The 27418-nt window shown below is 39.4% G+C and overlaps 1 protein-coding gene across 2 annotated transcripts in view; it reads left to right on the top strand.

Moving 5' to 3' along the window:
- The window catches only part of PHACTR3 (phosphatase and actin regulator 3), a 99874-nt gene that overhangs the window by 11513 nt on the left and 60943 nt on the right, over nucleotides 1-27418 (top strand). The window contains exon 1 of one of the 2 annotated variants that reach the window (XM_048321744.1): nucleotides 16389-16559. The exons of the other annotated variant lie outside the window; for it this stretch is intronic. The gene's annotated coding sequence lies outside the window, so the exon portion shown is untranslated. Of the gene's footprint in view, nucleotides 1-16388; nucleotides 16560-27418 lie in introns of those variants that run through there. 2 annotated transcript variants of the gene reach the window in all.

Raw genomic sequence — 27418 nt, 5'->3', positions numbered from 1 at the left:
GAGCATTGCAGAAATCTCTTTTAGATCTTGGTAGCTGCTGTAAAGTTGTCTGGGAACAAAATCTACTTTTCAACAGATTAATCTAAATGTACATATCCAAGTAGGGAAAAAGTGGCAGTAGCTTCAAAACTTTCATTTAAAGTAGTTTCTTGAAGGAAGAGGAGGACTTTAGGTATTACATCATGGTTTATCAGAAATACTCATTTTTTAAACACAAGAAAACTTCTTTTTCCTGCTTTACATTAATAATCTGATTTTTAACCAGATATTATCTGTTAAAACGAAATCACAGGGACTTAGAAATATCTTTTCTGACAGAAAGAAACAAGACTAAGCATATTAGAGCTGATGGGAATCGTGCAGTTTAGAGATTTTGTTGTTACAGATCATAATATTCTCATAATACAAGAGAGATTACAGAAATATGGCATAGACTTGTTTTGTCTGACATTGTAAAGAAAGAAAGACTTAAAGGATTAGTCTTGGTAACTTAGCTGTTCCTTTGCAGCGTATTGCAATATAATAGGAAATAATGCAGCGCAGATCCTGAACATGAAATAAAGCCTCTGGTCAGAATCTCGTTAATGCCAGAAATGATTTAAACCCAGCCAACAGCCCCAGTTTTCTGTCCCAGAAATGACAACACAAGATGTGATGCCTCTTACTCTAATGCTGCATAAGAGCATATCAGGCATGTGATTAAGATACGATTCAACATGACTAATTCCTCAAGATTCACTTCTCTTCATTGTTAGAAACCCAAGGACAGCACAAGAAAGTTGGGTTAGGTTTTAGATGGAAGCTGCTGCTTTGACAAGGAATGAGACGACTTCCTTTTCCAATGTCGAGAGGGATGGGCTAGGGAGGCAAAGTTAAATGTTTTTTCACTCAAGTAAGCTAAGCACCTAATTTACACATTCATTGGACACAAAGCATCACTCACTGTGCTAACAAATCACCATAATGAGGCATTTGCACACCCACACACATTTATACTCATGCTGTTGCTCAGCTTGCACCTGCAGTGGTGGTGAATAGATGTGTAATTGCATCTTGAGTTGTTGAAAGCAGGGCCACAGGCAAGGTCTGTATAGCTGGAGTGAGCGGCTGCCTTTTTGCTTCACTTTGCTGTGGTCGGCAGCTTTTTGGAAGCTGTTTTACCACATCAATCCTGCTTTTCTGTTACAACAGCTCTCAAAAGCTTTTCCAAGGAGCCTTACAGGTGTTGGCTTTGAGTCATGAAAATGTTGAGTGACTGCTCCAAGGGCTCCTGTCTCTTGCAGAGTCAGAGCACTGTGAGTCCCTCAGCTGATAGCAGCGAGGGACTCTGATAAGCTCAGAGCAAGGGCGAGGGCTAGAGAGCCAAAGTTCAGGCATGCTCAGGTCTTGCAGATAAATGGATTTGTGAAGAAGTGGTCAAAAAACTGGTGCTGCAAGATCCTCCTGAGAATAAGAAGTAATACATACTGAAATCGGCAAAGTTTGTCGTGGCAGTGCTGATTTCCTGCCTTACAGCCTCAAGTCAGATCTTACAGTCCCTTGATACCAGAAATCAGCAATCCCATCTTCAGAGGAACCATGAAAATGAAGTCCTTCCACTGCATTAAACATCCAAGCCATGTTCCAAACTTTAGATTCATGACTGCTGCTGTGAAATTTTTAATTACACCTTCTAAAGCCCAATTTTTTTGTTCCCTCATTTCTCATAGAGCATCCACCTGTGCACAAAACAAAACCATTGCTAACTCAGATGTTTTGTAATCTCCAGAAAAAGCAGAGAGACTCCTTTGCAGGCATTTTACCATTGCAGCAGCCTGACTGACCCAGTGCTCTCATCTTGTCATTTGGGTGGCTTTCAGAAGGTATGACTTCAAAGCTTCTGTTAAAAATAGTATGTCTGGAGTGGTTTTAAGTAGCTGTTTTATTTCATCCTTTTTCTGCCCAAAATACACTCTGCCTTCTGAGATGTGAAGAAGGCTTTATCTATTCCACTGCCACCTGAGTCTGCTTGAGGTGACAGCCTGGTTATTTAGGATGTTTGTGGTGACAGATGGGTTATTTACAGCAATTGTATCCCAAAGATGTACAAAGTATCATTTTCATACATTGTAGGCAGCTTTGGGATCCCAAGTATTGCATGCAAATCAGCAAATTCCAAGTGGCTCCAACCTCAGATTCCAATAACACTGGTGTTTGAATAGTAAGTATACATTTTTTAGAGTTTTGTCTGAAATGTAACAGTTCTAATGCATTTTTACTGAGCATTTCACATCTGTGTTTGATACCATCAGTTTGTTGGACTGAGGATAATGGGAACTCACAGTTGCACATCTAAACCAGTGCATCACTGTAAAACTATTTGCACAGTTTAAATGCCTGGACACTAAACTGTGATTCCCTTTCACGTCCTGTGCTATCATATAATCCATATCCATTGAAAATTGATTTGACATGCATAATCACTGTTTAATTGTAGTATCTCCTAAGGAGGCTGTTTTATAGAAGTGAAAATAAAAGCATAGGACAAGTATATGGTTTTCTGTTAATAAGCAAGTTATTCTGATTACCCTGCCCTAATAGCATAATTGCATTCTGGGTGTTCTGTGCTCAGCAATAACTCTGGTAATTACAGTCTATGTGTGGTCCAGGTCCTGGCAGGGGGCAAGGGGGTGGGGTTTAGGGATTTGCTGTTGTTGATGTTGTTGCTCAAATTTGAATTTTAAAAATATGTGCCCAGATTTTTCTGCACTGCAGCTATGGTCAGGCTCTAGGATAACCTCCAGGATAAGAGAGAGCAGCTATCAGGTTTTAATTTTTCATTTTTCACCATTGTTGCTGAAAAAAAACCCCAATTGTAGCCTTCATTGGTAGAGGAAAGTGAGAAAAGGAGAGGTAAGGAGGGGATGGCAGCTATCACCTGTTTACCTTTGTATTTTGTGTGTTTTCCTATCAACATATTGTGTGAAAAGCACAACCTAAGGGTATCTGGATTTATGACATTTTCTTTCTTCATGGCTCATGCCACTATAAATCCATCAGGCCTGCAGTCACATCCTCACAGTAGCCTGGAGTGATCTTAGGAGAAGCCAACCTCGAGCACCAATTCTGCTCCTAATATCCATATAGAAGAGGTTGCTGAAATTTCAGCTATATTTAGGACTGAATTTCAGCTGATGAAATACCACTATAACAGCTCTTTCTCCCAGAAAATGTAGAGCCTTAAATTAAGTCATTTGGTCATCATAAGAGATGAGGACAAAGCTTTTAAATCCAAGAGGATTTAAGTGTGGAACAGTCTTGTAGGAGTGCTTGGACAAATCTACTCTGATAGTCCTTAAGAAGTACTACATAACCATCCTCATTTTCCAATTTTTCCCACCAAAAATTACATTTACAGTTGTAATATTCTAGTCCTCATCTCTTTGAATAAGACTCCAGAAAACCCAACCCTGCCCAAAGTTTGGTCCCCCAAAAAAGGGAAAAGCCAGGCAATTACATATGTCTGTACCTAGATTATTGCTAATGGGTTTAAGCAGAAAGTGTTCAAATACTCAGATCACAGACAGCATAAAAAAAGTGTTTGACAGCCCTAGGAGAACAGCCAAGGTTTGACAGGGCACAAATAACTCGTCCTGATGATGTGGCTAAGTCCTGATGGGAAGAGCAATTTCATTGCTGTTGCATGGGGAATTCTTGTTCCGTAAACAACAACCTCAGTTCTCCTGGGAATACTGCAGTCACTTCAGGAAATAATACAGCTTGCCATTTGTTAGTTCATGATATGCACTTTGTTTACTACACAAGAAGAGATTTAATGAAATGGCTTGGGGTTTGAAACAGGATTTTTCAGCTATTCATAATTTTGTAGCTGATTTAACCATTCACCTGGAATTGTGATGCTGAGCAAGTAATTGCACACGTTAATGGCAATTACAATAACTAACAGGCATAATGAAGTGTTTTGCATATGTACTTGTGGGATTTTTGTGCATGCAGATCATTTGTATATTTTGTACAACTTTTTTCATTGTATGTAAAAGGACTCTTTTATATGTAGTTGCCATGCCTATTTTATTCAGGATATTAAATGAAGAATTCAAAGAATTCAAGCACACAGCTACCACTGATATGTGTGTTATAATTGACTGACTGCTTAATCAGATTGCATGAACAGTGCTTCTTTTTTTAATCAAAGGCTGAGTCTTACATGTTTGTCTAGTTCTCTGGTAGATCAAGGACTGTCTTATTTACTAGAAATACAAAAATTTTTACTGGACATGGAGAAAATCCCTCTGGGGATTTTCTTCAGAATCTACCACTGGAAGAACTTCACTAGAGTTGATAACACAGAAGCCAGAATTTGCCAGACTGCTCTTCTTCCTTTGGTTTTTTTTTCATTACTTCAATGTTCCTTTTTAATTTAAGACTGAGTAAGTTGTGCTACAAGAAGTCATTAAGCTTATCCACTTTTACTTAGTCCTGGTTTCTCCACATCCAGTTCCTTTCCAGGTGAGCCAAGTAGACTCCTCCAAGAGCAAAGTGCTGCTGTGACTCTTTGTTTGGTAGAGTAAGGGTTTTTCTTTGTACATCTTTGCGTTTTTAAAAATTCTGATGAGATTAGCTTTGCACTATCTGCAAAACCCGTTTCATCATGAAATAGAAAAAAAGAATCCCCTAAATTCAGGGAACCAGCTTGCACAGGAGGACAGCCCAGAAATCTGTAGCTCTATCAGTGGAATGGTTTGGCAGTTCTGTAATGCAGCGTAGACTTCTTCCAGGGAGCAGAATGACTCAGTGCAGAGGAGACAGAGCTAATGATGGCTGAAGAGTCCTAATGATGCGTGTTGTGTACAAACAAAGTACAAATCCATTATATTCTGTTTTCATTTTATTAATTGGTCATTCATTACCCAGTGCACTGTCAATTAAGTGGCTCTAAAGAAATTCATGGTATCCTCCTGTTCTTTTTATCCATAATAAATATGTCAGTCTCTGATTAAATGCCTGAGTGGGTAGAACATGTTTAGAGGATATGACATCGTCTACCTCTTCACAGTATGACCCAAGGCTCTGATGACACAATTAAGGCACGCTCCAGCGGACAGACCAGTTCCCCACAGTGAGCCTCCTCAGTGGGCTCGTCCAAAGTCATAAGGGTTATGATTCAACCTAAGATCAGTCTCCAGGAGTGTCTCAATATACCCCCTGCAGGAGAGTCTCAGTGTGCATATGGCTCAGAACTCACCGAGTCAGCCTGTGCTGGGCTGAAGCTCGAAGTGAAACCCAGGAACAGCCACCCATGCTCACTAAAACCACCAATTCTTATTTCAGAGCATTTGGAAACAGATAATATTTAAATTCTGACAAGCAAGGTACCAAATAGTTACGTTAGTCTGGGAACACAGTCAAATGGTTCAATCTATTCTAATTTGGCTAATTTCTCCTAAAAATTATAGTGGTCTCTCCCATTTAACAAAATTAGGCAGCATCTGTGCAAAGCAAGGTTTGAATAGCCAAGCATATGTTTTGCACACATGCAAATAAACTTAATTAAGAGTTGCACTCAGTCACAGAGTGAGCTGACATAAGGTATTGGACTAGGACTGAGCAGTGCCACTTGTGTTTGGCAGCTGAACACAGACCATACACATTTCAAACACTGCAGAAATAATCTAGCAGGTACGAGCTGGTGATGGTGACAGGAAAACTGTGACACAGTCAAGGCAATATACAGATAGAAAGTATGGAGGTGCAGATACATTACTCATCAGGAACTATTTGCTCAGCTGTAATGGATGTCATTGCATCTGACTAAATCAGTAAGGGCTGTGAAAACAAATTTGGGTCATGCTACCACTTAATTAGTAACTACTAATCTTGTTAAGCTTATTGTCTTCTCAACCAGTCAAAAACCCTCAGACTTTTGCCTCCAGTTCTCCAGATGACCTGTAATAACTTTCAGATTGTGTTTTATTTAACTGATCCTGACTTGAAACATGAACAAGTTCTGTCCTTCTCAAAAAAATACAGAAATAGTTAAAAATGTGAATTGGAGAGAAAGTCCTTGCTTCTTTTTATAGTCACAGTTTGAATTTCATGCATGGCAGTAGCTCTAAGGCACTGAAGCTATTAGATCATTTTTAGTTCTACCTATTATGTGAGCTGTTTTAGAAGAGAGAAAAAACCTACTCAAATATATTTAAAGATAAAAGCAAAACATGGAACACAGCATTTTGAATGTATGCGGGCGTCTGCATCAATGGAATTCACGAGCCAAGTGCTTTCTGAAACAATCACACAGAGCCTGAATTCACAGCCCAAACCATTACATAAACACTGCCAGCTTCAGTGGATGTGGCTGTTTAATCTCCAGTGTAGCACTGGGAGATGGCAGCCGCACATCCTGGCCATGGCGCTTCCTTTTGTCACTAATTCACACCAGTCCGATAAGGGTGGCTTTGTACCCAAACTGGGGGACAGCTGTGGGGGGAAGACACTCAGTCCATGCAGTGTGACTGGTACCAAACATACTCAACCTGCTGAGATCTCTGACAGGTTGGATTTCCAGCTGGTGGAAGATGATTCTCCATTGGGATCGGGAGAGTTAACTCAAGCTGGGGAACTGGTGTGTTCTCTCTCCTTATCTTTCACTTTCTCCCACATTATCTTTAAAATGTTTTAACTGCTTCTACTGGGCAGAGGAGAAGAAGAGAAGCAAGGTAGGTTTTTGTCAGAGTAATCACCTTGTTCTCTCCATTTTAATCAAGAGTAGGCTTAGGTATCCTCACATTTGGGAAAGCAATTTTGAATTGCTGTTGAAGAACCAGCCTGGAAAAGTCATCCAGATATGTATAATGGAACATAGGCTAAATGGGGCGCATAGAGATCCCTAGGGTATTGCCTGAGCAGAGGGCCATTAATTCTTAGACCACGGTCATGAGTATTGGATCCTCACCTGAGCTTGCAAGCACTGCCATGTGCTGCCCTTTCTGTGCAGCTCTGGGGGAATTGGACATCCTCCTGCAAGTAATGCTTGCTAGAACAAGCTCCTGGGCAGTGGGAAATACCCATGCAATGGCAGAGTTGTGTAGCTGCTTGTTTTTCCATATACCAGAGGCAAATGTTTGCCTAATGAAGAGATACAGAGCTACCTGGGGTTTTGTCTGTATTTGAACCAGTTGTGCACCTTTTTGCATTCTATTTGTGCTTGCTTTTCTTTCAAAGGGGTTTGGGGGTGCTTGGTGCTTTGGAGTGCTTTGAACACAGTGAATAAAAGGAATGTGGAATTCAGACTTTGGAAGGACCTGTGAAAAACAACAGGAGATGTAGAAATAACCACTGAGTGTTAACATTCTACTACAAGGACTGCTTGTAATCCAGTATGGTATTTAATTTTTTCTTATGCTTTCATAACCAGGGGGTTTATGGGTTGTACATATTTTATATACACTGACAAGTATTTTTAGCCAAAGGTATTTTTTGATCCCAGGTGCTCCCACAGGATTGGGATTGGCCTTTTCCTCTGGTCTGGTTCAACCTCTAGGCTGACTCAGCACAGCAATGATGTCTTCCTGAGATACATCCTTTACCTAAGTGACACATTTGTGAAACAAGAAATGGAAATGTACAGGGACTCCAGTGAAGATCAAAAGAATCCATATCTTAAATTTCATCTTTTGTTACTACTAAGCAAGAATAGAAAAATATTTTTTCCCGTCCTCTGCATGAGATGATTTTTTAGACACAAAGACCTTCATTCTGTAGTAGAACAATGCTAAAACAGGTTTCTTGTTAAAAACTGCTGTTCACTCTCTTTCTCTAATACAAGAACATCTGTGTTTTCCTGAACAGAAGTTACGTGGTGCTAAAGTAATAACTGAAAAGATCTTTCCGTTTCCATTGAAGGAAACAGTTGAACTTCCATCTACATCAAAGGATCTCTTTCTGTACTCCTGGCCATTTTAATGGTTTTCTCTAGTAAATCGGAAGGCTAGAAGAGCAGTTGTCATGGGAACTGGCAACAGATGACTCAAGAAAACAAAATTAAATGTTGGCTTGATGTCAACAGCTAATCTAGTGCCCTGCCAACTGCAATCACAGCTAACATGAGCCTTGCCCAGCAAGCTGTGATTTGAAAGGAGTTGCAGCCAAAGATAGAGTTTCTCACCCCATGAGCAGGAGAACATTTTAAAAACTGAAACTAATGAGGGGACCCAGCAACTTTGGAAACAGTGAAACTTAGAAACATTGTTTATAAGTGCTGAGTTAGAGCCTTAACAGCTATAATTCAGAGTTTCTTCTTTGACATCAAAATTGTGATGTCAAATTAATTACCATTTCAAGATCTGTCTTAGCATTTTCAGAATCCATATGATTGATTTGTGCTGGGACAGAGTCCAAAAATTGTTTCAAATTGTGGTTTTAGTGCATCTGTTATCTAGAAAATCCAATTCCTATGCTATAATCTATTTTGCAAAGGAACATCTTTAAGTATATCCTTTTTTAGACATGGAATTTAAAGACTTTTTTCTAAGAAATCACATCTAGCTTCTTTTGCTCATCATCAGTGAATTTTAAGGCCTAAAGGGCTGCATTAAGGACTGTAATTCAGAGAATATGTAAAAAATTGTCTTTTATATCCAGTGATGGAAAATACAATCTTGGTTAAGAACAATCTGCTAATACTTGGCTCCTCCTAGTGACTGTTAAATTAGCCCATATGGACTGTAACAGAAAATAGAACAGTCTTGAAATGAAATATGAGTGTGTTTAGAGCTTGTTTACATAAACACAGCCTATGAAAATCCATGCAGGTTCACTTATGAAAGTACAGTGCATTAATTAACTATTAAAATGTGCGTGGACACTCATGTTGAGAATTAAAGTGAGCTCAATTTAATTTAGCTTTATTCTGTTCCAAAGTAAATGAACCTAAATTGAATTAAGATTACTTTAATTCTAGGAGAGAGTATTCATGCAAATTTACTGTGGTTTAATTAAGCTACTTCCAAGCACACGCACTTAGGTAAATTGGATTAGATTTTGTAAGCATTTCCATGTAAAAAAAGCCCATAGGATTCACGTAAAGGACAGCTTTTGGGCTGTAATGTCTTTGTGTGCAGTAATGTATCAGTCTGGCCACTTAAGTAAACATGCAGTGATTGACTTTTCTCTTTGTTCTGGGATTTCCCATGTGCACTGCTGCCATGTTCTCTCTAGTGCTGCTGCGCATTCCAGGTTACTTCACGGGGAAGATTTTCTAACCTTACTGCAGTTTGGGTTTTTTGAACTGTGTACCAAAAGTGTCTACACCCACAACACTTGGAAGTTGTGGAAATTTTAGACTCCCAGGCCGGCTTTGTTGTCAGTAGTAAATTACCAAAGAACTTGTTCAGAACCTATGACAATCACTTCTCTAGATATTAAAGCTCTCATTAGCTTGATACATAATAAATCCAGTAGGACCTAATTTGCCTTTTCACATGTATAAAATATATTAAGACGCCTTCTGAATGAGCATCTCACACGCATCTAGATCAGTTTAAGTCAGGAACAGATTAATCTCAATCTACCCAATGCGTCCATGTTTCAAGTCCACTCTCAAAAGGAATAAAAGTCAGCTGAACCTACACAGAACCAATCTCTAGATGCATGCATGCATGCATGCATGCATGCATGCATCCATCCATCCATCCACTGAAGGGACTGAAAATGTGTGTCAGTCTCCATACACGGGGCACACATTTCTCTTTTTTGGGGGATGTAGCTGAGGAGCAGACAAGAAGTGGAGGGAGCAGTAGGTTTTTCAGCTGGCACTGCCCTGCCCTGGTTGGTGAGCGCGTCCAGGACGTTGCTCACACGCTGTCGAATGCTTTGGAAAAGGCTCATTTGTAGCTGGCCTACCATGAAGCCAAGAGGGAGCTGTGCTACAATATTATGTCTTTGGAGAGCGTGCAATTTATGATCTTTGTTCAAGCCTGTGCCTAAAGGCACGATTTAGCCCATATATTGTACATAAGGGGTTCAAAGAAAAGTACATGCAAATGCAGTGCTCAATTCACCTGGCTTTTCTTCCACTGCAGCTGCATTGTGCATTACCGAGTGTAAATAGTGTTACAAACTTTCCTCACATCTATTTGCATTATATTCCACATAGAATGGCCTATAAAGAATGCAGTTAATGAATAAAATACAAGATTTAGATTTAAAAAAAAAAATCTTCTCTATTGCTGTTCAACAAGTGTTGAGATTTCTCTGTGTTTTTGATGGGAGTCTTGACTTTTTAGTGACTCAAGGTCCTTTTTTGTGGGCTGTGCATAGTCCTGAGCTGACCTTGGTGCTGAACACCGGCGTGGTCCTCCCTGCTCCACATTACCACATCCCTGGAACTCCCAGTGTGAGAGAGAGCTGCAAGTTTATGAGGATAAATAACATGTTGGGATATCTTACTCTTATTAGATGATTAATGTAGAGCCAGTTTCAAATTCTTACAGCAGTTTTTTATGGAGAGTGCTGAAGAGAGGCCCAAAACAGCAGTCCATGAAAGCATTACTAAACAGGAAAATCAACAATTCTTGACGTGTTGGCTTGGATCTATGGATATGGAAGTTTTATTAATGAAATGAAAATTTATGAATTTAATGAGAATTTTATCCAGTTTTAATCTTCAGAGGAATGGAAATACAGTTTTAAGGCTATGGCCTGTGCCACCAACACTGTCCTCATATTCCGTTGTTTCCTGATTTATCCCATATAGGAAGGACAAAAACCCGTATTTTCAGAACTGACTAGAGACAAAATATGTACTTTTACACAGTGCAGAAATTGCCTTCTCACTGATTATTCTCTGGAAAGACCATCACAACTTCAAGTGAAAAGGCAGGAGAGATTGTGAAGAATGCTCATAGAATGTGGGAAGCGATAAGAGAAAATCCTACAGGAATTACAGTTGAGTGCTACTTTTTGACACCACTCTTTTCACTTTATTTTATGTTGGCTGGTGAAAAAGTGGTCATCCCTGTTTCAAATGATATGCTCTGTGGTGACAAATGTTAGAAGCTACAAAGATCTTTTTTAACAAGTGAGAAGAGAAATACATGTTGTTTGTGATGTTAGGTAATGTTTTTAAAGCTTCCCTTAAAAATTTATTTAGAGCTCAAACTAGGAATTTCAATTGCAAATAGAGAAATTCATCCCAAGGAGTGGTGTTGGTTATCAACAACTGATTCACTTATGAATTTTTTGTACAAAATGAACCTGATTTACTGTTTCTTGCTTTACCAAAGTTGATCTTGCAGTCTAGAAGAGTGGATAATTTATAGGCTTCTGAACTTTTCCAGCTTTGGCCAAGTGGAATTTTCTATTGTGCTTCGGTGTTTCTGCCTGAAGGTCAAAAACATATATTTGGGACATCTGTAGAAATATTGGTAAATAATTGATGGATGAGGACGTGTATTTTATTTGTAGGGGTTACATAAACAGATCACAGGATCACAGAGTGATTCAGGCTGGCAGGGATCACAGAAGATCATCCAGTCCAACACAAAGGTTCTTTGCAAGGAAGAGTTTCTAGTTTCTCAGAGGATGCTGTGGTTGGAAAATAAACTGAATTGTGAAGCTATATTTTGTTACTGCACAAACAAGGGTACAGCATGATTATATTTCTTTGTTCTGTCAAATAGCTTAAGAAGAGCTCTTACTTCTGTGAAATCAGTGTCAGTGAAATAAAAACCCCAGTGTTGGGTCTTTCACTGCTTTTGGAGTTGTACTTATGTATAATCAGTTTAGGGCCAAATTCTGCATCCCCCACTCATGGAGCAGTGCTTTGCTGTGTGGATAATCACAGCAGTGGTCAACAGGAATATGTCTGATTTAGTGACCTGAGCAATACTCACAGGATCTGCCATTTGCATTAACTGCACCCTGATCCTCACTCTGGAAATAGCTGTGCATGCTGTCACAGGGGCTCACAAACTGCATCAGTGACATCTTCACCAAGTGATAATATTGCCCATCCACTGTATTCATTTACAGGATTATAAATGTGTATTGATAGAAAGCCCTCGAATCCTGACCCTGGTGCAGTTGGAATGATGCATTTAATCACTCATCACCTGCACTGATAAATCCAGGCTTAATGATTTTAATAATAGCTCAGCATTGCACTGAGTGGCTTCTGTTTGGAAAACTCTGTGTTGGAATAATCACTTCAGACCTGTGCAGAGCAGTTCTGGCACTACAGACTCCCCATTGGCTACCTTATGGCTCCAGACTCTTGCCCAGGGAAGCAGCTTTTTATCCTTGGCATCCCAACATTAGGTAACCTTTTCCCTCTTGCCCTCACAGGAGCTCTACAAACTCACTAACAAAAGATAGAAATACCAAGAGAAAACGTATTTAAATTCTCAGCCTTTCACTATTTCACTGTTTCCCCCTTACAGTAATTTCTGGGCTTGGACAGGGTTTTATACAACTCAGTTGCATAACAACCTTTCAGTGAACCATTAAATTGCTTACACATACAACAGATTTCTGTGACAGATGATAAAAATAAAAATTGAAAAAAGGCCTTATTGAGAAAATTAAAGCAACTTATTGTCACATTTTAAACCCCCAAATATCATAATTAAGACGGATCAAGACACCCAGGGATAGTAGTGTATGAATTTTCTAGCTTTTGAGTATAATTCTTAGGACATTTTAAAGATACTTCCAGGAATATATTGGAATCTCTGGTCTCTCTTTTTCTACTAAATATAACATTAATTCCAAATCAGCAAAGGTTACAAATGTTAATTACTGCAGTAGTAACAAAGTACTCCAAGCATGTTAAGTGTATTCAAATGAAAAAGACTTTAAAATAAGAGAGGTTTCTTTGGGTTCATGACAACAAGAGATCAAATGCCTCATTCTACAGTATTTCTAAATCTAATCTTAAAGTTTTTGCTTTAAAGGGTAGCTGTTTCCAATTTTTATGAGTATGCCTCCGCTATAAGTATTCATGAAACCTGATAGAAGTCTCAAAACTGAGTCCAAACACAATTTATGAGTATTTAAGAAATACTGAATGTTGTAGTCCTAATTTCACCTAATTTAAAACCTGTTAAGAAGGATTCCTCAAATATCAATTTTTCTTCACTGAGTGTCTCAAAGAGTCTTCTGATTCTATTTGAAGAGTTCTAAAATTAGCACTCAGCATTCTGATACACAGACAGATTTTCTCATTATCATTTTTTTCTTTGAGAAGAAGAATCAAAAGCCAAACACCTTGGATTTTCAAGAGGTGACCTACCCACTTTGCACCCAATGACCCCTTCCTCAATGAAGAAACGAGATTTTCAATATCCACATACGCTTTGTGTGCCAAGTTTGTGCTCTGTCACTGCCCAAGCCATTACCTGGTAACTTTGACAATTTAATCTCTTTTTACTGGAAGACTTTTTAAGAAGTTGTGCAACAAAGCATTAGAAGATGGAATGTTGCCCAGCTTCAGTGAAGGGAGTCACAATTTATTACCAGCAAAGTCTTATATTTTAGCTATAATCCAAAGATCTGTGAATCTCATAAATAAATGAATGTCTTCTAACACAGAAATACACTGGCAGCTGAAATGTAAACTATTATACCCAAAACTATTACCACATACACAGAATTTAGCAGGAGACCTTTAGGATGCTTTACGAAGTTCACATACTTGAAGCATGTTTGCTAAGGAAAGCTTCACTAAAACGTGGTTTCCACCAAGAAATTGAGAACTCCATTCCATGGAGAATACAAAGTGTATGAATGGAGCTCAGATTCTAAAAGAGGTGCTGTAGAAAGGGCTGTATTCACTGTAGAGATTATTCATTCCTGCAGTGTAAGTGGCCAGAGGTGCTTCATATATGGAAGTGTAAAAATGAGAGTTCTGAGTCTCATGCAAAAAGGGAAGATTAAATCTGAGTCTGGTAAGGAGGAAAAGTTTTATTTATGGCATTGAAAAATCTGAAGTTAAGCTGTTCTAAGCTTTTGGGGAATTTTGCCCACCAGCAAGAGTACAAAGCAGCAGCTTCCTCAATATGTTTAGTCCCTTGTTAGTCCTGTATCCAAAGTTTCCTCTTGCCTTGGTTGCTGCAGCCTCAGGAGCCTCCAGCATTGCCTGAGTGGCCATGACACAGCTCCTGCATTGGGTAACAGCCACTTCTCTGCGCCTGAAGAGCGATGATTCATAGAAACTTCGGCACCAGGAAAGATTTGTTTATTTTTCACTTGCATTTAAGAAGCTTTTGCCAGATTTTCAAACTTGCGTGCCTAAATTTCAAGTATTTAGAAGCTTAGCAAACGTGGGTTTAAAACTCAAAGAAGCCTGTTTGGAATAAGGCATCTCCCTGGCAGATGAATCCTGTTAACCTTGCAAAGACTAAGTGCGTAAGTTTAAGCACGTTTGGGAACTTTGCTCTAAGAATCTTTAATTTTTAATAGAGATTTTGCTTAATATTTTTATTTGCACTTGAAGTTAGGCCTTTGGTTGTCATAGCTTTTTCCAGAACTTCAGTAAGTAGAAGGGCTGGTATCTGTGCACAGAATGGTGAGAGATAGACATTGTATTTTTTTTTTTTCAATTAACTGATCAATACAACCAAGAAATCAGGCTTTTAGGTACAAGGATGTTTGTCCTTTGCTTTGTTTGACTTCCACATTTCCCTATGCAAAATTTTTGACCTAGGTTATGCCACTGACATTAATTAAAAGACTCCCTGTGATAATAAGTTGTTGAAGCAGTACTTCATTAAACTTGTTCCCTAAAGTATCCCTTAGGGAATAAACAATGGGCTGTCCACTGAAAGCCTTTGTTTTACATATGTTCATTGAATTAAGCCAAATCAGTTTTATATTATCCACATGATTAGTGCACTTTTTTTCAGAAGAAGCAATTTACCTGAGCTGCGGTGGATCCTTTAGTCACTGACTAAACTATTCTGGAAAATAAACGTGGGTGGTTGTAGATGATGCATAAGAAGACTCAGTAAGAGAAAAACTGTTAATATCTATTTCCTGGGGCAAAAAAAGACTGCAATTTACTTTAAATTTATAAGATTTTATTGAAAATGTGTTTAGATTTTCTTCCTGGGTTTTGGCAGTTCCCTAGTAGGAGGTATGCTCAGGGCTCCAAGGTGGAATTTTTGCCAGAACACTCTTTCAGGAATTACATGATCTAGTATCTACAGAAACAGACAGTGCTCAGTTTACTTGGAAAAGATTGTCCTTTAGAACTGAAAAATTGTAACTTTGGAACGTGGGTTTAATTTCCAGCATTTCAGTGTACAACAGATATAATACAATAGTGCTCATTAGTATTTTTGAGCACTCGGTGAAGAGCTGAAGCATCCATGGAATGAAATTTCAACAAAGAACTGTGAACAGTGATTAACGTGTACAAGAATTCCTGTACCGGTGCTTTTTGGCCAGTTCTGTACAGACACCTTGCAAGCAAAGACCTTCTAAACCACTTTGTTTTTCACTTGGATCTCATTTTCTGCATCATTGGCACAGAATACTTGCACAGAACAGTCATTGTGGTTTTAAGTCTGCTTTTGCCTTCGTGCAGGAAAGCCAGTATTTTTAAATTTAGATGGTAATAATATGTTCCCACTGACAAAATAATGTAGAAAACCATTCTGAAATATGGCTCTCTGGAAGCTGAGAGCAATGCAGCTGTTCACTGAGTCCTCTCCTGTTTCTTTTAAATCCAGAGCATCTGCCTTCCAAAACACTTCAACATTAAGTCTCCCTAATGAAGGCATTTAGGATTGCAGGAAGGAAAGACTGTTTTCTTGCATTTTGGGAGCTATGGCTAAGACTTGGTGTGGGATAATATAAAATGTAAATATTGTAGAAAAAAACAGTAAGGGAAGAGGCCAGAACAGGCTTTCACTGCTGTAATTTGGGCTGGAATCTTTTCAAGCAGGGCTGGAGCAGTTTGCTGACAGTGCTACGAGACAAAATTGTCTTGGGAGAAAGGAATCTCAGGTTTGATGTGGTAGCTGACCGAAAGTTACACTGGGGTTAGAGGCATTTTAATGGCCAAAACATCTCCAGTGTGTTTGTTTCTGGTGTTACACCAAGTCTAGAGCTTTGCTCCAGCATTTCCAATGAAAGGTACTGGTTAAACAGCGATTTCCAGCTTCTTCTGACGGAGAGAAAAAGAGAAACTTTTGCAACAAAGAGAAGTTGATTTTCAGATTTTCATCTGGTTCTGCATTCAGAGAGCTGAGCCCAATTCTGAGCATTCCGTGGGCTTTCACCGTTGCGCACAGTGCGCTGTTAATGATCCCGGCGCCCGTCAGTGCAGACATGATTTCCGTGGTTAAAATAGGAAATGCATTCATCTGTTTTACATAATACACACAGAACTGAAGAGAGCCCAAAGGGTCCATCCTTGTGTTCCTGTGCAGCTCGAAAAGAGAAAGTGAAGGAGTTTCAAGGGAGAGCAGTAACAGAGGGTGAAAGGAAATAACCTTTTTCTGCCTCGGAATGAGCTGCTGCCTTCTGTGTGCTCCGAGCAACAGCAGCACTCGGAGGTGAGTAGCAAGGGATAAAAGAAATGAACAGAAAGATGGATAAATACTTCCTTCCTGCTACAGATGCCTTATTTCCTTAAACTGATCTATTTACTGGGAGTTTTAGCTGAGGCGCGTGGACATTAAAGCTTCAGATATTTTAAAAATATTTCTGACATTCTATATTGGGGGAATGCTGCGAGCTTTTAACCTGAAGGAATTAGGACTCCTAGGATGTTTTGCTTGTGATAAAATATCTAAGAACGTGTTATCTCTGTGATCATTAGGAACAGAGGAAAAAAATTCCATTGGCTCTCTTTTCCCTAAGCGAGTAGGATTGTTCTTTCATACTTTGGGCTCTGAAATCATCCATTTCATAACCAGGAACGTGTTCTTCCCAAACTGGGAACCAGGGATGGTGCTGGCAGATCAACTGCATAACTGTTACACGTGCTTATTTCAGGATCAATAGATAAACTTTTCCAATAGGGAGAGGGATTTTTGTCTGCAGTTACGTTGCAGAGAAGCTGGAGGGAATGGGGGCAGGAAACAAGGAATTTTTCTCACTGCAAGTGCCGTAATACTTTTGAGTTTAGGCGTGTGCTGGATAGTTTGTTTCTTTCCTCTTGGCACTGATGAGAAAAAGTTTTGCTAAAAAAATCCAACAGTGCAAGAAAATTTCTGTCTATGGAACCTCTAAATCTGGTCAGGTAATCTAAGAGTTGTCCTGCAAGCCTCTGACTGCATTTTGCTGTAGTTTGAAGATGCAGAATGTTTTTATGCTACCTAGTACTTTAGATATCAATGTATATTCATTTTCAAGCTACAGTTGAAAAAAGCAGAAAAGAAATGGATTATTTTACAGAATGTGGACTTTTTCAGTAATGTATATGAACCAACATACAGGAGCATTCAGGAGATTCTTTTTTTTTCCCCTACAAATTTGGATCTGCATTATGATTAAAATAAAGTGCCTGGTGAAATTAAACTCACATACTTAAAAAGAAGCCATCAGCTCCCTTCCTCTCTCACTCTTCCTACACATTATTCATCTGCTATGTGAAAAGCTGTTCTGTGGCTTCCACACAAAAGCAAAGTGAAAAGAAAGCCAAAGATGTTTTATTTAAATAACGATTGATTTCAGGATCCTTCTAAAGCACAAAACAAAATGTTCTCCAGATACTGTGAAAATATATATGTAATTTCAGATAATCACATGTTATATACCAGAAAGCCGCTATGTTAAAAGCACATTATTGAGATTTTAAAGGCATGCACTAAAAACTTAGGAAGTGCCAGAATTATGGTTGCCTCTGCAATCTTCACTTTGTTCCTTGGTGCATATGCATTGTGATGCAGCCTTAAAGTGCACATCACACACATTTTTCTCCAGTAATCTGTGAGGGCAGAAGTTATTAATATATTCAGAAACTTTTATGTAGTGCCTGTCACTACAGTACCTGCTGCACAAAAGCTCTGAGTAGTGTGGGGCTGGATTGTCCACCTTACAGGCTTGAGGGGTGTGCAGAGCATCAGGGATTTTAAAATGCTCGTTTTGACTGCCTTGAGACGTGTACACTGTGATTTTCCAGACCCATTAGATAAGGCAGCACTTCACATGCTTAGAGAATAATGTCTTACTAAATTCTCTTGTGGATTCTCAACTACCTGAAGATTTACACATCAGCTGTACTGTGTTTAGATGATTTACTTTCCCCCCCCGGCAGTCTGGCAGGGTTAGGAGACAGAACCCAGTTCTCCAAGGCCTTCTCCATCTTCCTTTTTCCACAGTTCCCTGACCCATGCACAGCTTTTGCAAGCAAGCCATCATACAGTTTCTCAGGGAATGACAATAGAATATTGCATAAGATTATGTAGCTAACAGCAGGCATGTGAGAGCTCTAGTAAAGACTTCAGAATATCAATTAAACCAGCCCCAGACATTCTGCCACAGAGTTCAACATCAGTGTTCTATCTGCAGTTCTTCAGGCAGCAGAGGTCCTGCAGAGAGCTGCAGGGTGACAAACTGAACCAGCAGGTGGGAATGAAGGTGGAACCTTTACCAGCACCCATCAGGTATTTCCCAGTAGAGAAACAATGTCTGAAATCTTGGATTCCATTTGAGGCTCTAGAGGACAGTGTGCTTTGGATTCAACTTTTTTCATTCCCCTTAGATCTCTCCAGCTGAGTTTTGTCTCTCTTAAAATTCTGGCTCCAGATCTTTCTCTCTTTCACATTTCTAATCCTACGCTTCACCATTCCGAGGCACAATTTTTCTTCTCTTAATTCTAAGTCTGGGACAGCGTTTTAGGACATGCTTTGACAGCAAAGCCAATTAAGAAGTTGTTCTGCCTTCAGCTACTTGTTTCCTTTCCCACTTGTATTCCATCATCCTGCACCCAGCTCCTTGTCCTCAGTTTTGCCCCCTCAATGGTTTCTGAGGCAGTGTTGTGAAGTGTAGCACTGAAATAACCCAAGTTAAGACAACCCTTTAAAAAAGAAGTTATATTATACACATTGAAGGGTTAAGGAGATTTTCAGTGTCTCTCTTCAAAATCAGCCTAGAAAAAAATATTTTAATCTCCATTGAAATGAACAGTATAGGGTTTTTTGCCATTGGATTTTTAGTGTTAGTCAATAGATTGAATCTATAATGTGTAATTTCTAGTAGTGGTAGCCTTCACACCATAATATTCTATAATGGCCATGCTGTAAGCATTAAATGTTAGACAGAAGAGGATGCTGTGAATGCTGTATGGTGATTGATATTATGAGTTGGTAAATGATACTTGATTGATTTATGAATCTCAAATCTTGTCCTCCACTGGAAGTCTGGCACTATTTTGCAATTACAAAGCAACCCTGAGCTAACAGAATGTGATTTATGTCGTTTTTAGTGGGTTGAAAAGGAGTTGATTTATTGTAGACCTCATGGGGTGGCATTATGGTATTTATTTCAGCATGGTCTTAGTAAAAAGTGCCCAGTACAACTTCAGACTTGTGTGACTGGAGCACTTTTCTTCACTCTCCTGGTGGTGTTGGAGATGAACAAACCTCAAATGAGAACAAGTAAAGGATTTCCAGTTCTGCATTAGTATTTTCCTGCTCTGTGGTTTTGACCTGACCACTTAACAAGCTCGTGGTAAAGTGAGAGTGGAGTACAAAGCTGTTTGGAGAAAGAAATCTATTTATTTACCTGGGGAAATAAGAATGTTTTCCTTAATGAATGGCCATCAAATGAAACCTGATCAAGCACACAAAGTATGAAAATCCCAAAGGCTCGTGTGGTGAATGGAATTAGATTCCTGTTTGATTTGTAGCTGTCACTTTACCTTTGCATTGCAGTTTGATTTTTCTGTTTCTAATCTCACAAAGTGATGTCTAGGAGAAGTAACTTTGCATGGTAGGATGTTTTCCATCCTTTTTGGCACTTTACAATAAAGACTCTCACTAAAGCAGCTGTAGGGAACCTAACAGTGAAACTTCTTAAAATAAATTAGATGAATGACTGATCTGATTTACACATTTCCTACTGTGGCCTGAGAACTTTCTTATTGTTTCCAAGTATTGGAAAAAAAATTTCTATTTAAACATAAAATTTTTTAAAGTTACGGATTTTTTTCGTGGCACAAGAAATTTTGTTAATATTCCTAACATTTATGAAAGTACTTTCATTTGATTTATATTGTTTAACTTATTTTGTACTGGAGAGTCCTGTGACAGATCTTCAGTTGATATAATCAGTAACAGATCAACTGATTTCGTAAGAGCTGGAACAATTTATAGCACTGATAGTGAATCTGCCCTTGAAAAATTATGTTTGAAAGTGCTTAGTTCTCTGTGGTAGGAAGAAGTTAAGTGGTTAGGAAACTGGACTAAGGAAAGGATCAGTTCTTTATTCAGTTCTTCAAAACTTTGGAAAATTCTTTAAAATCTGTGCCAAAGTCTGTCTGTAAAGCTGGACTAACCTCCTTTAGAATATTTAATTGCAATCTCTTCAGAAAAAACATTCTTATTTATCAATTATTTTCTTGGTTGTTTTTCTGTCTTATTTCTTGGAATTGTTATATGGCTCCAAATATACCTTAAACCTGCCCTGCAGCTTTTACAACAATATTTTTTGAATTCTAAGAGCCAAGTTGCAAAACAACCCCCCAAAATTCTCACTTGGCAGGCCTGTAGAGCCCATCACTGCGGATGAACCTGAGCCATTTACAAATGGGGCTGGTTTGCTGTGAGTAGTGATCACACAGTAATCGTGTTATGACAGAGATCTAAAACAAGAATGAAGATGTCAGAGCTACCTAGGAGCAAATGTAAATTTAATCTTAAGATAAAAGTATATCAAACATACCCAAGTGGCTTATTGCCAGAGATACTAATTAGAAAAAGCTGTATTATGCAAAGCCATTTGTTCCAAATGGCTCTTCAGGGGCCAGGTTAAGGAGGAGTTTCCCCTGTGTGGTTTGGTCTTGTTTACAGAGGTTGTTAATATTTGCAAAACCATCTCGGTGAAAAAAAATACATCAAGTGGATAAAAGAGACTTAAATGGGACTTTGGAATTTTCAATGAAAAAAAAAAGATTCTAAGGAAAAGCTGTAAATTTTAGAGTAGTAATAAGTAGAAGATTCCCCTCATATAGCCTGGATCACTCTCTTTTCAGGACAAGAGGGATAAATAATTCTGGGCACAGTAAACAACTGCTTTGTCAAACAGCAGTTTTAGGACCCACAAGAAATGAATTCAGAATTTCATCTGGAGTGGTGCTCGGGGCTCAGTTCAAAAGTGTTGAAGGAGTAAGAGCCAAAATCCAGTTATGTTTTGGGGGGATCAGAGGCCCAGTGCATCCAGGTGCTTAATTACTAGAAAAGGGACCATGTAAAAATGAGGTGATCAGGAAAAAAAGTAAACCCTAAAATAAACAGTCTGAAAAGCAAGATGCCTGCAAGATGCCTTTAAGTTGATAAAAACATACTGTGTTTGAAACCCAGGTGAAAAATATGCCCGTAACTCAAGACAAAACTGTCATAAAATACAATGAATGGCAGTGGAAGAATTAAGGAGATACCGTAGGGAAAAGGTTGGTTTTCAGAAATTAAAGTTTGCCAGGATGAATGGAGCAGGATCACTGTAGAAACTCTGGGCACATTTCTCATTTCCCCCTCCCTAGCACTGAAATGGGGCTCCTGTCACAGGGAAGGATCCTCCTGCCAAAGCAACTGCCAGGAATGTCCTGTCTGTTAAACACACATCCATCTGTTATCCCAAGACTCCAGTGGACATTGCAAGTGGTAATCATACCTTTCAAAGTAAATTAAATTTCTTGTGTCCCTTTTACTCAAAGAGGATAAATGAAGCCCAGAGGGAAGGAAAAGGTTGCTCAAGGCCACCAGGCAAGTCAGTGGTAGGACTGTAGAAAGAAAAAATCAACAGATCTTCCAGGCTTGGGCTATCTTGGCCCATGCACAAGGCAGTCTTTATGAAAAGTGACAGCAAAAAATGTAAATAGTGTCCAATTTATGGGTATCTGCCTGAAAAAAACCACACTGAAGTATAAATGCCATAAAACCTGGGGCTGAATCCTGAGCTGACAACGCTGTCTGTGTGTGAAGCTCTCTAATATAATATCTGATTAATCATGAATTTGCTATTGTGCAGCAAGTGGAACTGTATCAGTTTATAAATAGTGTACATACATCCCTGGCTGCATGACAGGATTACTGCTGTGAAATTTTTGCAAATCTTTGAAATCCTGCAAAATGAGGCATCATCAGGCAGCAGAGAAAGGGATGACAAAGAGAGGAGGAGCCTGGGGAGAGACAGAAATACAACACTGGCCCTATTAACAGAAAGCTGAATTTTTACCTGAAAATACAGGTTTAAAAACTGCAAATGTGATATTCCATTATTTAAATACGTGGTACCACAATCCCTGCTCTAACTGCGCTACCTTCAAAGATGTTTCAGTTTTAATAGATTATGTGGCACTTAAAAATCCAAGTGTGGAGAGGGTTGCTAATATATTTAGACTGGGGAGCTTCATTTTGGTCATCTCTGCCTCCAGCTTCCTCTTAAAACATTTAATGGAGCTTCATTCCTCTTGGCTTCTCTGAAGTGGGGACTCTAATTTATTTATGCTGATGAGGAACTTTTCAATATCCTCTTCCCCTCCTGTCAGCATTACAGAGAAGAGAGCAACGATTTTTAAAGGAAACAGTTTTGTATCTAGAACATGCAAAATGAAAAAGATACTGGAAAATGCAGCATAATTCAGGCTCACAGCACTCTCGAGACCTAGTTAAAGAATACCTGTTAATGGATTAATTTTTCATGCTCCACATATGCAGAGAAATGTATTTCAGGGGATATGTAGGCCTACAATATAAAATCAATTTCAGAAGTAATGTGACGAAATGGTAGAAGCTGATGAAAGCACTGATTTGTTTGAATATCCCATGATTTGTTAATTGTACAGCAAATGCCTGACTTCACCCCTTGTGCAGTGGTTGAAGAGGAAAATGCCACAGTGACAACTCTGACAATTATTGTCATGTTTAATGCAGCCAGCCCTCTCTCAACCTTCTGCTCCTGGGTAATCTATTTGGTATAATTTGGCTACCAAGTATAACTTTAAAACTAAAGCAAAGGTCAGGATTATTACACATGAAGGATGGGTCTCTCCATCCTGTCTTCCACTGAGGCTGCTTGTGCCAACTTTCTCCAGCTTTGTGCACCAAATTCCTTCAGATTTATTCCCTGGTCCTTCCTTGTTCTTTAAATCTTTCTACACAAAGTTCATCTCCCTCCCCAAAAATCTCAAGATTTTCGTAGAAGTCATGTACCTTAAATTAAACCATGGGCTATTGAACCCTTATGACTCACTTTACCAAGCTCTGCTGAATAACTATGTGGGCCAGAAAATTTAATTAATTTCTATTGTCTATCTGCAAAATCTGTTAATGTTCTTCAAGAAAAATAAGCTCTGTCACTCACGAAAAACTCAGCTATCAGATCCTAAAGTTATTTTTGCAGCACTATATTTTTTGCCAAAATTAGAACTCAGTCTCTTGCAGGATTATCCAGGCATGATCACCAGGCACCACTACCTAGGCAGCGCTTGGGAAGATGGACAAATATATCCAATATCAGAAACTTTCAGAATGCAAATTTCTAATTTTCACTTTTGGGAAATAAGCCTTGAGAATTTGATCCACATGCATTCTACTGGTTCAAAAACCAGAGGGGCTTGCAAGGAGATCCATCCCATTCCCTTGCCCCTCTCCCACTGTTTAAAAAAAAAAAAAAAAAGAAAAAAAAGAGGGGGGATATAGGGGATATATGCAATTTTCAAGGGGATGTTGTAATTCACACACCTGGCAATGGTTATAAAGCCAAAAGACTGTTCCTCTCCCTATGTCTGCAGGTCAAAAGTTTTCTCCCTTGTTTTCAGTGCCAGAAAAATAAAGCTGGGCCTATTTTATGGCACAAGCACGGTGCCCCGTGGAGACTTTCCCTGGCCTGCTGCACCTGCACTGCCACTGGAAGCCAGCTAAAAATATTGCCCAAAGTAGGGAAAAACAGCAGGATCCCCTCACCTCCCTTTTGAGAGAATGAGAACTTTTCCCAGTTTTTCTTATTTGTCTCTAGAAGATGAAAGATAGGTAATAATTCCTTTTCAATACAGGATATAACAATCATCTGGAAGGGGGTAAATGCAATAATCCAGAGAAGTTAGCACAGTGAAACCCAATTAAAATGAGACAGCAACTGCAGTGATCTGCACATCCAGAGGAGGCAATTTATGCCAAATGACACATCAGATTATTTTCTTCTGAGCATAAAATTGCACAGAATCTTCCCAAACACCATTACCAATGCCAGTTACTGTTAGTTCCACATGTATCAAGACACAAATATATCTGTCATTCCATAACTGCTGAAACACTGTTTGATTCTTATCCCACTGGGCTACTTTTTTTTGGAGTAGTTCATGATTCTTTATTTAGAATTCATAACAGAAAGTGACACACCCCTGAATAACGTTTGGATTTTTATGGACCAGCTACAGATAGGGGGCTAATACAGAAATTACCCACAGTTCATCTGTAACCTGGTCTATGGAGTTCTCACTTCTCTCTCAGTTGGGAATGGAGCTGGATTCATAAGCAAGCCATGAAACAGCTCTTCCCCCACTCTGAAAGACAGAGCCCAGTTTGAGAGGGGAGAAAATCCCAGGAAATTTGCATTGAACATTGCTGAAGATTCAAAATAACATTTCAAAGATGCTTGTGAAATTCTTCGAATGAAATATTGAACAGGGGTCTAAAAAGGAACTCTGGTTATTCAAAATAAACAGCATAGAAAGAAAATTAGTCTAAGAAGAGAAGGGAACTGTTCACTTTTTATATTTCTGCTCATTAAAAGTGTGATTAAATTGATAAGGTGAGATAAGGAGACCAGGTGTTGTATTTCACTGAAGAAAACCAGTCAGCATCGGATTTGACTTCAAACTGAAGTCCCCTGCAGCTGTGCATCCTGGTGGGGCTTGGTTTTTTTAAATGTCATGCTAGAAACCATTACTTTGCTGTGTTTGTAGGAAGTAGCTGCTGGTGCCATCCCGTCTGTGCCTCAACCCTCATTAGCCTCTGCTCTCATTTTCTACAAAGATTAATCTATTTTGAGAAGAATCATGGCAAGAAATTCTGCTTGTACAGCGAGGTCTCATTGTGGAAATTGTGAAGTCGTCATTCTGTTTGCACAGAACGTGAGGGCACGGTGTCAAGGAGGGGGTGATTAACTGAGCCTGCAGAAAGGCAGGGATTGGCAATCCCTGGCTTTGCTTTGGAGCTGAGTGGTTACACATCAGAAGAGCCCAAACCCACAGCCATTATATGATTCATACCTCCAGCTGTGGCAGCTATATCTCAAATTAGGTCTAAGTATGCACATACTTCGTGTACAGCTGCATGCTACAAGCACTGAAAATATTTTTCTGTGGAGGTCAGTGCAGTCATTCTGCACAGCATTCAGGTTTGGTAAAAAAATACAGTTACATTATCCATTTGTGCACCTTCAGACCTCACAAACTCTGAATTCTACCATGTTCAGAGCAAGATAAGGTATCACATCACAGGGCAGCTCTGGGGAACTTCCTCTGCCTGTGACCAGTCAGAATTTGCTGGGCTCCAGGATTTAGCTAAAGAAGCAGAGTTCTGGAATAATATTCAGAGGTGAAGTTTCTCTTTCCAGCACTGGAACAAGCTGACTCAGGTTCCACTACACATTTTAGCTTTCCTGCTCTGTAGAGCACTTGGGTATACAATTACAAAACAAGATGATGTAAGACTCAGCTGTTATGTTGAAGTAACAACTGGAAAACATGACACTAATGCATGATACTCAGCTACTTCATGTGGGTTTTTTATTCTTAATGACTGTTGAGTGCCCAGGTTAGTTTGTAGAACAAGATGTCGAGGACCACTCTAGTGAAGAATTTGTGCGACTCAAGTGGCTTTACAGTCGCCATGGTAAAATTTATTTGCTGAGTGCCGAAGAGTATCGTGGAAGAAGACAGTTGTTTTCCTTCTTAAATGGTCAAAACATAAGTTAAACCTGCCTTTAGGCTGGCTCAGCATATCCTGAAGCCACCCTGGAACGTTTTCAACAAATAAGGAAAGTTTGCAGTTTGGAACAGGAACATTTGGTTTTTTTCAGCTGGCTTTGCCAGTTTTGGCTTGGGAAATGTCAAAGCTTTTCACTTTTGATGTTGTCTAAGTACAAAGTAGCACTGCCCTTCTCCCCTTGCCCTTCTGCCAGCTCTGGAGGCCAGGGGTGGGGAAACAAAAAAACCAAAAAAGAACAAAAAAAAAAAAAGAAAAGGGAAACTAAAGAATCAGAGGAAACAAATAGCAGGAGAGATGAGGAGACCTAAGGAAGCCTTTAATGGGAACTGCAGTTAACTCTTGTTTACAACCCTTTCACTGTGCATTTAGGCACTGGAGCATTATAAATATGAACGTGTAAGACAGCGCTGTAATAGATGCCAAAATCCAACTTCTTACTGATGCCTTATCTTGTTTTATTTGAAAGTCATCACACATGCTCCTCGGATGAACGAGATGCATTATTGAGGAGGGGTTAGGAACAGCCTGGCTGAGTGAGGCAGGCTGAGCACTGGGTTCTGCTGGGGAACTGGGCTGGGTTTACAAGATCTCTGGTGCTGACTGTGCCACCCCAAAATCAAGCTCCCAAACCCTCTCTCACTCTGACCTCCACAAGAAGCAGCTATTTTATAATCAAATCCATATTAGCAGCAGACTCCTTGATGGTGTTTTTTAGATTTTCAACATGTAGTTACACAATATAACATGTAATACTGCGTGCATACTTATATACGGTATAGATATAATATATAGATACAGACTACAGAATAACTGCTGAATTTGTGGTGCATAAGCCAAAAGCCCCAAGCCTAAACCCAAGAAGAGCAAACATGAGGGAAGGGTGTCTGTTTTGCTCTGAAAACAGAGCTGTTCTGCATCCCCCTTGCTGGCTGCAGCTGTGCAGCACAGGCTCATGCCCTGCGAAAATCCTCTCTTTGCTGTTCTTGTGGCAGGAGCTGCTGTTGAGTGTTGAGGTCACTGAGCAGAAGGATATGCACAGGGCTGGAGCCACCATGTGATGTCTCATTTTTGTCACCCTGAGCTCAGGGCTGGGGCACAGGCAGAGATATTCCATTAGTTTCCCATCACCTTCTGGCACCGCCAGGCTCTGCTGCCCTACCAGAGGCTGATGTTGACACCAGATATGTGCACAAGGGCTTCTAACAGCAGGACAGGTTTCCTGCAGATCAGGCATGGGCAAATTACCATATTTCTGT

The sequence above is a fragment of the Corvus hawaiiensis genome, chromosome 17 (assembly GCF_020740725.1).
Source record: "Corvus hawaiiensis isolate bCorHaw1 chromosome 17, bCorHaw1.pri.cur, whole genome shotgun sequence".
In the NCBI taxonomy this organism is placed as follows: Eukaryota; Metazoa; Chordata; class Aves; order Passeriformes; family Corvidae; genus Corvus; species Corvus hawaiiensis.
The sequence above is the reverse complement of the archived record's forward strand: the minus strand, read 5'-3'. Positions and strand labels throughout refer to the sequence as shown.